Source organism: Cervus elaphus, chromosome 26, assembly GCF_910594005.1.
Source record: "Cervus elaphus chromosome 26, mCerEla1.1, whole genome shotgun sequence".
Classification (NCBI taxonomy): Eukaryota; Metazoa; Chordata; class Mammalia; order Artiodactyla; family Cervidae; genus Cervus; species Cervus elaphus.
This window is the reverse complement of record NC_057840.1, coordinates 45,493,598-45,502,280: the sequence shown is the minus strand read 5'-3', so window position 1 is coordinate 45,502,280 and position 8,683 is coordinate 45,493,598.

Here is an 8,683-nt window from a genome sequence, read left to right as displayed (position 1 = left end):
AATCATCTATAACTCAATTAAAAAAAAAAATTAGAATTGAGTAAATTGAGGCTGGACCAGCAGACGTGTCTCTGTAAATGGGTAAACATGAAAACATTTCATTTCATTTCAGGGATTCTCTGGAAGCTATGGAGGTAAATATATATATATATATATATATATATATGCATGCATACATACATACACATGTGTACATGAATATATACACAAACATAAATATTACATAAATATATGTAATACACACAGGCATACATAAAATATATACATATCCACACAAACACACACACACATAAACCTGCATACAAACATATATATACACATTCACACACATTATATATACACACACATATTTGTTCAGTCATTACATCTTATCCAACTCTGTGATTCCCACGGTCTCTGCAGCACGCCTGTCTCCTCTGTCCTCCACTATCTCTTGGAGTTTGCTCAAGTTCCTGTCTACTGATCTGGTGATGCTATCTCATCATCTCATCCTCTGCTGCCCCCTTCTCCTTTCGCCTTCAATCTTTCCCAGCATCAGGGTCTTTTCTAATGGGTTGGCTCTTTGTATCAGGTGGACAAAGTATTGGGGCTTCAGCTTCAGCATCAGTCCTTCCAATGAATACTCAGGGTAGATTTCCTTTTGTATTGACAGGTTTGATCTTGTTGTCCAAGCAACTCTCAAGAGTCTTCTCCAGCACCACAGTTCAAAAACATTAGTAGTTAGGTACTCAGCCTTCTTTATGATCCAACTGTGACATCCATGATTACTGGGAAAACCATAGCTTTGGTTAAACTTTGTATTATACTTACACTTTCTAGGTTTGTCACCTAAACATATGGGATTCCCTGTTGGCTCAGATGGTAAAGAGTCTGCCTGCAATGCAGGAGGCCTGGGTTCAATCCCTGGGTCTGGAAGATCCCCTGGAAAAGGAATAGCAAACCACTCCATTATTCTTGCCTAGAAAATCCCAGGCATGGAGGAGCCTGCAGTCTACAGTCCATGGGATCACAAAGAGTCGGACACGACTGAGAGACTTAACTTCCACTTTAGGTTTGTCACAGCTTTCTTGCCAGGAAGCAAGTGTCTTTTAATCTCATGGCTTCAGTCACCATCCACAGTGATTTTGGAGCCCAAGAAAGTAAAATCTGTCACTGTTTCCACTTTTTCCTCTTCTATTTGCCATGAAGTGATTAAATTGGATGCCATGGTTTTCGCTTTTTGAATGTTGAGGTTTAAGCCAGCTTTTTCACTCTCCTCTTTTACCTTTCTCAAGAGGCTCTTTAGTTTCTCTTCACTTTCTGCCATCAGAGTGCTATCATCTGCATATTTGAGATTGTTGAGATTCCTCGCAGCAATCTTGACTCCAGTGTGTGATTCATCCAGACCGACATTTCCCAAGATGTACTCTACATGTAGGTTAAACAAGCGGGCTGACAATATACAGTCTTGACATACTCCTTTCCCAGTTTTGAACCAGTCCACTGTTCCCATGTCCATTTCTAACTACTGCTTCTTGACCTACATATAGGTTTCTCAGGAGGCAGATTAGGTGATCAGGTATTCGCTTCTCTTTAAGAATTTTCCACAGTTTGTTGTGATCCACACAGTCAGTGGATCTGGGGCTCATCTTGAATCTAAAATAATCTCATCTCCAGAGCCTTACCACAACTGTACCTGCAAAGACTGTATTTCTAAATAAGGTCATGCTCACAGGTAAGGGAGCTGAGAATTGGACACACTGGTGGCTCAGACAGTAAACAGTCTGCCTGAAGTGTGTAAGACCCAGGTTTGATCCCTAGGCCAGGAAGATCCCCTGGAAAAGGAAATGGCAACCTACTCCAGTATTCCTGCCTAGAAAACCCCATGGATGGAAGAACCTGGCAGGCTACAGTCCATGGGGTCACAAAGAGTCAGACATGAATGAGCAACTTCACTTAGTGGGGCTATATATAAGTCAATCCACTGTAGTTTCTTTTTTAGAAAAAAGTATTACTTGTTATTAAACTTCTCCTAGTCTTAATTTTTCTCATTTAGTGGTACATAGTGAGATTTCCTCCAAGCTGTTGGTAAAGATCAATCTCGTTATTTTAAAAAATTGTATAATAGTTCATTGTAGAAGAGTACCCAATTTTGTTTAATCATTTCCATGTTAATTGGCACTGACGTGGGGTTCGGTCTTGTTAAGTGTTCTGCACTAAACAGTCCTGCAAATACGACCTTACAGCCTGTATTTTATTTCCATGAAATTGGTTCCCATGGCACTGCTATGTCAAGGATATTAGTTTAAATGTTAACAGAAGTTTCCAGGTTACTTTCCAAGAAGGATGAAACAATTCACATTTTCACTAAAAATTTGTGAGCACACAGTTTTCCCACATTGGAGCCAGCTGTAAATTTTTTTTTTTAATCTGGTGTGTACACAGTGCAATCTATTGCTCTGGTTTGAATTTCTCTCACTGGGAGAAAGGTTGAGTATCATATTATGTGTTTGCAGGCTACATAGATTTGTTTACCTTGTCCACCCATGTCCTTTGCCTATTTTCTTCTGGATTATTTGCATTAATGTTATCACAATTTGCTACATGGTCATTTGCAAATGTTTATATAATTGTGGATTTAAACCCTTTCTCTCCCTTCTAGCTTAACCTCTCAACCTCCCTCGAGTGCAGTGTTCATCCTCCATCTTTTGTTTGTCAGTTGACTGAGTGTATGGTGTCTTTGCTTTCCAAAAAGTGTTTTATTTTTAAGTAGTCAAATATGTTAAGTACATTTATTATGTCTTTTATGGCCTTTGGATTTGCTACCTTGATTCAGTTCAGTTCAGTGCAGTCGCTCAGTCGTGTCCGACTCTTTGTGGCCCCCATGGACCATAGCACGCCAGGCCTCCCTGTCCATCACCAACTCCCAGAGTTTACACAAACTCATGTCCATCGAGTCAGCGATGCCATCCAGCCAAATCATCCTCTGTCGTTCCCTTCTCCTCTTGCCCCCAGTCCCGCCCAGCATTAGGGTCTTTTCCAATGAATCAGCTCTTCACATCAGGTGGCCAAAGTATTGGAGATTCAGCTTCAGCATCATTCCTTCCAATGAGTATTCAGGACTGATTTCCTTTAGGATGGACTGGTTGGATCTCCTTGCAGTCCAAGGGACTCTCAAGAGTCTTCTCCAACACCACAGTTCAAAAGCATCAATTCTTTAGCACTCAGCTTTCTTCCCAGTCCAACTCTCACATCCATACATGACCACTGGAAAAACCACAGCCTTGACTAGACGGACCTTTTTTGGCAAAGTAATGTCTCTGCTTTTTAATTTGCTGTCTAGGTTGGTCATAACTTTCCATCCAAGGAGTAAGTGTCTTTTAATTTCAAGGCTGCAATCACCATCTGCAGTGATTTTGGAGCCCAGAAAAATAAAATCTGACACTGTTTCCTCTGTTTCCTCATCTATTTCCCGTGAAGTGATGGGACCAGATGCCATGATCTTAGTTTTCTGAATGTTGAGCTTTAAGCCAACTTTTTCCCACTCCTCTTTCACTTTCATCAAGAGGCTTTTTAGTCCCTCTTCACTTTCTGCCATAAGGGTGGTGTCATCTGCATATCTGAGGTTATTGATATTTCTCCCGGCAATCTTGATTCCAGCTTGTGCTTCCTCCAGCCCAGCGTTTCTCATGATGGACTCTGCATATAAGTTAAATAAGCAGGGTGACAATATACAGCCTTGACGTACTCCTTTTCCTATTTGAGGAGGGGTGGCCATGAGGAGATACCCCTTGTCCAGGGTAAGAGAAACCCAAGTAAGAGGGTAGGTGTTGTGAGAGGGCATCAGAGGGCAGACAACTGAAACTACAATCACAGAAAACTAGCCAATCTGATCATAGGACCACAGCCTTGTCTAACTCAATGAAACTAAACCATGGCATGTGGGGCCACGCAAGACAGTCGGGTCATGGTGGAGAGGTCTGACAGAATGTGGTCCACTGGAGAAGGGAATGGCAAACCACTTCAGCATTCTTGCCTCGAGAACCCCATGAACAGTATGAAAAGGCAAAATGATAGTACACTGAAAGAGGAACTCCCCAGGTCGGTAGGTGCCCAATATGCTACTGGAGATCAGTGGAGAAATAACTCCAGAAAGAATGAAGGGATGGAGCCAAAGCAAAAACAATACCCAGTTGTGGATGTGACTGGTGATAGAAGCAAGGTCCGATGCTGTAAAGAGCAATATTGCATAGGAACCTGGAATGTTAGGTCCATGAATCAAGGCAAATTGGAAGTGGTCAAACAGGAGATGGCAAGAGTGAACATCGACATTCTAGGAATCAGCGAACTAAAATGGACTGGAATGGGTGAGTTTAACTCAGATGACCATTATATCTACTACTGTGGGCAGGAACCCCTTAGAAGAAATGGAGTAGCCATCATGGTCAAAAAAAGAATCCGAAATGCTACCTTGATTATAAAGACCCAATCTTTTTCACATTTAACATATCACTTGTCTAATTTTTGCTTTATAATTTTTACCTTTAAGTACTTGATCCACTTACTATCTCATGTATCATGAGAGAGAGAGAATCCAAGCTAATTTCATTTTAGACAGAGACTCACTTCTACCAGCATTTAGTAAAGAGTCTCCCCTTTTTTCATTGAATTCACTCCTTTCTCAAGTTTCCGTAATTTACTGGGATCTATTTCTAGGATTGCAGTATTGCTCCACTTCATAAAATATAAGGAGTTTGATATTATAGGCAAGAACTCATATCATCAAGAAGAAGAATAACTTTATCTCTACGAGGTTCTAAAAATTGGTTTTCTTATCAAGTTTCTTAGAAATATCAGTAATAATAGCAACGGTAAATTTCTCCTCTTGTTCTAGTTTTGAGGAAATTAGCATTTTATCCTTTGGAAATTTATTTGCTGTTGACTTTTTGCAAACAGTTTCTTTCAAGTTTAGGCTGTTTCCTTCTAATTCTGATTTACTTAGACATTTTATTAGGAATACCTGCTAAATGTCATCACATGTGTTTGGAGTGAGTCTATACAATCGTACTTTTTCTCCTTCAATTGGATGATGAGGTGAATTGTGTAGAGATTTCCTGATAGAGAATCAATCCACCTTACTGAAATCATGCCTAGTTAAATATTTGAAATCCAGGGGACACATTTTTGGATTTTGGTTGCCAATTTTTAATTTAGGAATTTTGCATCTGTGGTTATAAGAGAGAGTTGTTACAACAGGTTGGCTTCCCAAGCCGCTCCGTGGTGACTTCCAGCGCTTGCCTAGGTCACCAGTGGGCCACCCGGTTCCGCTTGTGGTTTGTGCTCACAGCCTCTGACAGTCTCGCGTGGCTGCTGTCTGGGGGGGACACTGGCCTTTCCCCAACTCCCTCTTGGGCCAATGACCCCATGTACCCCCTAATCTCTGCAAACACCCGCAGTTCCCGAGTCGACACATAGAACAGTTATGTCAGATGACATCATGATTATGAACACGATGGGAAGTGGCTTCAAAACCACATCACTGAGATACACTCCAGCACAAATGGGACAGAAGGTGATCAGAAGCACAGAGCTTGGTCAGCCAATGTGTAACACAGGATGTGGGCTCCAAAGAAACCCCAGGGAGAGTATCAGTGAGTGTGCTGAATCTGTGAAATACACCTTGCCATTTCGTAGGTTAAAGGAAGAAGGAAAAGTCTTGCTTTGAAGTCTCCTAACTCACCACATTGCATCGTGCCTGGCATGTGCCCTGGAAACCTCCCAGACACAGGTTGTGGGTTCACCTCTTCCCTGGACCTTCCTCAGCCTGTTCACAAGTCCAGTCTAGAAGAAGCAGTTCAGTAATCCACGGAATTCCTGAACACCTCTTGCACGCAGGCAACTGGAACATGCTGACGGCACCAAAGCCCTGGGAGACAAGGCCAGCTGCCCCCGCGAGGCCGCCCCGCATCAGCCTTGACCCTGATCGGGACTGCGTGTTTGCTTTACTGAACAGCCTGGGGTGATGGTGCCGCAACACAAACACGCCAGGCTCACTCGCTCTCTGAAAGAGAGCGTCTCCCCCGGCCTGGAATGTGGAAGACAAACACGGTCCCATCTTTCCCAGCTAATGAGGGTTCCTGGAATGTGTGAGCGATGGCAACTCGCTGCCAAGGCCCGTGCTGGGGAGGCCCCTCAATGAAAGGAGCTCTTAGCTCATCAGAAGACCAAGCTGTCACCGTGCCCTCACAGGGGGCGAGAGGGGGACGGCAGAGAGCTAGACGGAACAAACACACACTACTCTTCTTTTTCTTCCAGCTCTAAGAAAATCACCTGTGAAGATTTAGCTACATAAAATTGTAGTCAGTTCAACGTGATGAAAGCACTCCCTATTTCACAGCGTCAGTTTGTCAGGCTGGTTGTTGCAACATCATAAAACTCCTTGGAAGGGGAAGGTTGCCACTCTGCAAGGAACACTGCTGCGGGGACCCCAAAGCCCTGCAGTTAAAGGCCCTCCCCCGTGGCACGCCCCTTACGTGCCCCAGGACCCTCCAGAGGACCTTGATTCTCCCCTTCAGCTTTCCTCTCCCTGGGGAAGAGTGAACCAAATTTACAACGTCCACCAGTCTGCCCAGCGTCTGGAGTGTGCTGTTCTGGGACCTGACCTGAGATCTGGACGGCTAGCTGTCCCTGACCTCCTGCTTGATGCCCCGGGGGCCCCGGCTGCCCCCTGCATACCTGGGCATCAGGAGGTGGCCGTGGGGCAGGCTGGGCCCCCACTCCATCTCCATGGGCTTCCAGCTCTGGACCACACCGCAGGGTGATGGCACATGCTCACAAGTGTGTAAACGTCAGCGACACCCAAGGATGCGAACATCACAAGAACATCTCAAAGAACAGAATTCTGTAGAGCATCTATCTTCTCAGGCACTGGGCTAAATGTTGCTCTGAGAAATTAGAGCGGCCCCACGCCGTGGAGCAAGAGGAAGTGTCGTTTGCAGGTGTTCTGGGGCTAGGTCAAGGGTTGGGAGTGCAACTTTGACAAGACCCACTGGAAGGCGAGCTCCAAAGTGCCTGACATACCTTGGCCACAACCGGAGTGGCGAAAGAAGCACCCTTCTGAATGGGTTGCAGCTTCGTGCTGTGTAAACACATAACAGGAGCTTGCTTTAGTATTTTTAATTAGAAATAACATTCATTGTGTTTTCATTACTATAGCAATGCATGTTTGAGAAAATAAAAGTAAGCAAAATTTCTTTAAAGATTTTAAACGCATCCATTATCTCATCATACATAGATAGCTCCTGAGAATGCTTTACACACATTTATTCCCAAACCACTCTCTGCCTGGATATATTCATCTATTTTTCACACAAATAGACTCATATTCTCACTTTCCTTTGAACTTCCTTCTTCATTTAATAATAGATCACAAACCGATTTCCATGTCATAAAAATTCTTGTAGAATATGGTTTTAACGATAATTTACTTTGCTCTTATTTAATGGCAACTTATTTTATTTCATTCCTTTTTCTATTACAAGGTGATGTTTCATTTTTAATTTCAATAAGTTACTGGTTATGTTTTCAAATATCTTCCTTGGTTTCTTTTACTCAATGTATTCCTGGGTGACACACGAGTTCTGCTCTGGGAGAATGAACGGAACAGACACGCTCACCACCAAGTAAAAGCAGAGACTGGAGGAAGCCATCAGGAAAGCATGTAAAAATTAACTCCAAACTCCAGGTGAAATTGGAAATGCTAGTAACTGTCTTGGAGAAATAAGAGAGCAGGCAACGGATGAGAATGATATTTGACAGGAGGACTCAATGAAACCAAAATCAGATTGATTATATTCTTTGCAGCCAAAGATGGAGAAGCTCTACACAGTCAGCAAAAACAGGACCGGGAGCTGGCTGTGGCTCAGATCATGAACTCCTTATTGCCAAATTCAGACTTAAATTGAAGAAAGTGGGGAAAACCACTAGACCATTCAGGTATAACCTAAATCAAATCCCTTATGCTTATACAGAGGAAGTGAGAAATAGATTTAAGGGACTAGATCTGATAGAGTGCCTCATGAACTATGGACAGAGGTTCGTGACATTGTGTGGGAGACAGGTATCAAGACCATCCCCAAGGAAAAAAAATGCAAAAAAGCAAAATGCCTCTGAGGAGGCATTACAAATAGCTATGAGAAGAAGAGAAGCCAAAAGCAAAGGAGAAAAGGAAAGATATTCCCATTTGAACGCAGAGTTCCAAAGAATAGCAAGGAGAGATAAGAAAGCCTTCCTCAGTGATCAGTGCAAAGAAATAGAGGGAAACAGTAGAATGGGAAACACTAGAAATCTCTTCAAGAAAATTAGAGATAAAAAAGGAACATTTCATGCAAAGATGGGCTCAATAAAGGACTGAAATGGTATGAACCTAACAGTAGCAGAAGATATTAAGAAGAGGTGACAAGAATACACCGAAGAACTGTACAAAAAAGATCTTCACGACCCAGGTAATAATGATGGTGTGATCACTCACCTAGAGCCAGACATCCTAGAATGTGAAGTCAAGCGGGCCTTAGGAAGCATCACTATGAACAAAGCTAGTGTAGGTGATGGAATTTCAGTTGAGCTATTTCAAATCCTAAAAGATGATGCTGCGAAAGTGCTACACTCAATATGTCAGCAAATTAGGAAAACTCAGCAGTGGCCA